Raw genomic sequence first — 4,401 nt, 5'->3', positions numbered from 1 at the left:
ATGCAGTGTTCAGATCAGCAGAAGCTGATGTTTGCTACTTACATGCTGGAGGGCGATGCCCATGAGTGGTGGATGAACACCTCTCATGCGTTTGAGATGCAGGGTCATGTTATGACGAGGCCATTTGTAAGAACCCGCACCGTTAATTAAGTTATTTAATTAATAAATTACGAGAAAATAGGAAATGATTCCATAATTGACCTTAATAATTATTTATGAGGCTTAATAATCGTAATAAGTGATTAAGAATGCTGAAAGTCGCTTTTCGGAAGAAAAGTGCAGATACCGGTTCTGCTAGTCGGTATAAATGCGTGCCGAAAAAGTATCCCGGAAAATTAATAAAAGTGCATGATAATTACTAGAATAATATGTAGGACTTGTAAAACGAGTTTCAAGTCCAGATAATGAGAACTGGTGCTGGAAACCGGTACTGGCTTGGAAAAGCGCGTACCGGAAAAGTGCTCAGAAAATTATAAGAAAAATATGATAAATCTTAGAAAATTATGTAGTTTCATAATCCAAAGTTTGGGATTTATATGCTAAGCGTAGCAATTAAAGTTAATACTGTAACACCCCGTTCTAGAATCAGATTGTTATCATTGCGTACGGCATTAAGCGCAGTTACAATCACATTGGTTCAATTAGAAAACCGGATAAATTTTTCCTTTTTATACAAGCCGGATTCAAATAACCAAGTGCGTGATCATAACTATATATACTTCGCGAAATAGTGGGACAAAACTTAAGATTATATTCCCATTATACTTGACAATACGTCGTGAAATGTCTTCATCACTTTAATTATCAAATTAATTCTAAACTCCTTTTATGATTCCCATCTTCTACTATGTTATAGTATTTTTCATTAGCTACGCGTGGGTTCAAACCGCGCTCAAATCGGAGCACCGTAGCCAAAGTTATGCACTTTTTAAGAAAAAGGTGCGAAACCTCCAGAACCCCTCGCCCGCAGCGTGAGATCCACGCTCAGAGCGTGGGAAAACAGAAAGTTGGCCCAAGCGTGAATCTGGCGCCCCAAGCATGGATGCTACTGTCTGATCTCGTAATTTGGCGCCCCAAGCGTGAATTTGGCGCCCCAGGCGCCATCCACAGGGCTGGGTGACCCAAAACAAGGTCATTTAACCTACCTATGGTTTTCCACTCATAATTTGAGCTATACTCACTCAAATTACACCATTTTGGTCTCTATGGAAAGCTAAGAGGAATGTCTACCACTTTCATAGAGACATCAAAGTCCAATTCCATCACATTGGGTATGAAAATTGGTCAAACGGACAGGATGTATTTGTTTTCTCAACATTTCCCAATTTAGCACTAGGTACCTAATTTAGTTTCCAGTTCAACAATCCAATACTTAATGAACATACCTATATTAAACTCAAAGTACTCATCAATTACACATCATGTTCATTACAATTTATGGAACTTAGCTTACAAAACACTATGATCATTCCCTTGGCTCTCATCGACAAAAGAGATGACCAAAGGCATGAGCATAGGCTAAGTCCATTCCAGTATACAATTCATACATCTATCAATGGTCTATGAATTACAATCCTATACATGTGAGCTACAAAACAACATGTACAATCTCAAAAGAAATGCCACATTTCATGCATAATCCAGATATGGCCACTTGCCACCAGAGGCTCCTGCAGCATCCTTACCTGAAAAGGGGTCCCCACAACACGGGGTGAGATATACGAATATATCCAGTAAACCAGGGGTCCTTGGAGCATCTCTCCACCCCACAGTCCCATATCAGTGTAATAGCAATAACAATAATAATGCAGTAAATACATATCTATGCAAAATGCAATACATCTCCAGGAGAAATCCCTCGAGCTCTCAAGCTGTCCTAAGGAAACTCAGATGCAAATAGTCCTACTGGCCAGCTAACTACCAAGTATGATTTACGCATCGTCATGCAACATACCAACATAGGGAAACACCATCCTATGCCACACCAAATGCATACACATACGTATAACAAAGCATTACACTATTTTATTGCATTTATATACACAATCACAACCTCTACCCTTTCAGGGCTTGGTAGAACAATCAAGGGAATTACACCCAAGGTCCGAAAGGCTTACCTCAATGCTTCAGTCGACCTTTGTTCTTCACCAACAGTTTCAGCAATCCACTTTTACAAATATACACCTATACAAGGGTAATGCAATTAACATATTGCATTCAAGAGTATTTCACAATCAACCATCAACTACTCAATTCAAAACACAACACAAGTATGAGCTTACCAATTCCAATGAGCTACTCAAGCTCCATAGCTTGTTCAAGCGATTGATCATTCACGGTCGGTCCAAATGTCTCAATCCTAGACATCATTAGGACACAATCATCAATCAACCAAGCCATACCATTTATCAACAATGCAAGAAATCCAATATCAAGCATCATATTCTTGCCATTTTACAAGTATACTCATTTAGCTATCTAAGCTCATTTTCACCGATTAAATGACATTCCTAGCATTTTCCATAACATGCTCTAAGCTCCATTCTTCCTAGAACATCGCTAATTTAACCACATTTCATCAAAACCCTAAAACACTATTCATAAACCCTAACTCATGCAAATTTCAAGGAATCATGAGGTTAAAGGGTTAGAATCTTACCACCAATGGTCACACAACCAAGGATTGATGGCTCCTCAAGCTTCAATGGAGGTAGAAACTCTCAAAACCCCAATTTTCACCAAAGGGCCGAATTTTTGAGAGCCAATATCTCACCACACAAAGCTCCCCACTTAAAACTAAGCAAGGATTATGAAAGAGGGCGAGATTCTAAGCGATTTAGGCTTTTGAATCACCCAAAACGGTCAAGGTTTGATCTCTCTCTCTCTCTTCCTCCCTTCCTTCTCCCTCCTTTCTCCTTCTTCTTCTTCTTCTTTCTGTTCTGGCGTCGACGAGGGATGGGTGGGAAATGGGTTCACTTTTGGCTTTTAGTCACTTAACATTGGTTAAGTGGCTTTAAGCGGGTATTGGTTCGTCTATCTATTCAACTCCAATAATTACCAAACTTTACCTAAAAGTCTGGAGTATTATTCTAGGAATATTACTATTTTTATTTTTATATTTTGGGTACTTTTGCCAGTACCCATTTATACCCCTTAATTCTCACTGAGTACACTTTTTAACTCCAAAGTGACTCAGATTCATTTAATTAAGCATTATACTTAATTTCACTCAGTAAAACATGCTTAATTAATTAATTACACTTGATTTACTAATTAATTAAGATGGGCTATTATAGTCACCCCACCTTTTAGCGATTTTGTCCGCAAAATCAAGAACGTACGTGTCCTTAAACTCAGGATATTGCTGGAAAAGCTCATCTTCCCGCTCCCAAGTGGACTCTTCAGGCGTCCTTCCTTCCCACTGGACTTTCACCATAGGAATAGATTTATTTCTCAGCTTCTTCTCATCTCTTTCAAGTATCTTCTGTGGCCCAATAAGAGTCTTCAAATTCTCCCGGATTTCAACATTATCAGGTTGAACCACATGAGAAGGATCAGCTACATATCTCCTCAGCTGAGAAACATGGAACACATCATGCAAATTTGCTAATTGCGGAGGTAAGGCAAGCTGGTATGCAACTGGTCCCACCCTACGAAGAATCTGATAGGGTCCAATAAATCTCGGACTCAGCTTCCTCACTCCAAGGGCTCGTCCCACACCCGTAACTGGTGACAGCTTCAGGAACACATGATCTCCCTCCTCAAACTCTAAAGGTCGATGCTTGAGATCATAGTAACTTTTCTGACGGTCCTGAGCCTTTTTCAGACGATCCCTAATCATTTTGATCTGCTCAGTAGTCTCCTGAACAAAATCCAATCCAAATCGCTCTGTGTCTCCAACCTCTGACCAACAAGTAGGTGTCCTACACCTGCGACCATACAAGGCCTCGTAGGGAGCCATACCCAGACTAGCATGGAAACTGTTATTATATGAAAACTCAACCAACGGGAGATATCGATCCCATGCAGTACCCTGCTCCAGGGTGCAAGCCCTCAGCATATCCTCCAACGTCTGAATGGTCCTCTCAGTCTGACCATCCGTCTGTGGGTGATAAGCAGTGCTCAGTCTCAACTGAGTGCCAAGAGCCTCCTGCAATGCTCCCCAGAAGCGAGAAGTGAACTTCGGGTCCCGATCACTAACAATGCTGTCAGGCACCCCATGAAGCCTCACAATCTCCTTCACATAGAGCCTAGCCAATCTCTCAGCAGAGAAATCTACCGGAACTGGCAAAAAGTGTGCGGATTTTGTCAATCTATCCACAATCACCCATATAGAATCATAACTAGCATGTGTTCGCGGCAATCCCACTACGAAATCCATGGAAATACTCTCCCATTTCT

The 4,401-nt window shown here is 40.7% G+C and overlaps 1 long non-coding RNA gene across 1 annotated transcript; it reads right to left on the bottom strand.

Moving 5' to 3' along the window:
- Positions 1-1,572: 1,572 nt before the first annotated feature.
- On the bottom strand, positions 1,573-2,293 carry LOC133302605 (uncharacterized). The gene is made up of 3 exons (XR_009750366.1): positions 2,283-2,293; positions 2,118-2,184; positions 1,573-1,685 (listed from the first exon to the last, which is right to left on the bottom strand). It is a non-coding gene; the product is annotated as an uncharacterized LOC133302605 (long non-coding RNA).
- Between the last annotated feature and the right edge of the window lie 2,108 nt (positions 2,294-4,401).

The sequence above is a fragment of the Gastrolobium bilobum genome, unplaced genomic scaffold, assembly GCF_033153095.1.
Source record: "Gastrolobium bilobum isolate Gb01-03AN ecotype WA unplaced genomic scaffold, APGP_CSIRO_Gbil_v1 utg12088, whole genome shotgun sequence".
NCBI lineage: Eukaryota > Viridiplantae > Streptophyta > Magnoliopsida > Fabales > Fabaceae > Gastrolobium > Gastrolobium bilobum.
This window is presented reverse-complemented; position numbering and strand designations above follow the sequence as displayed.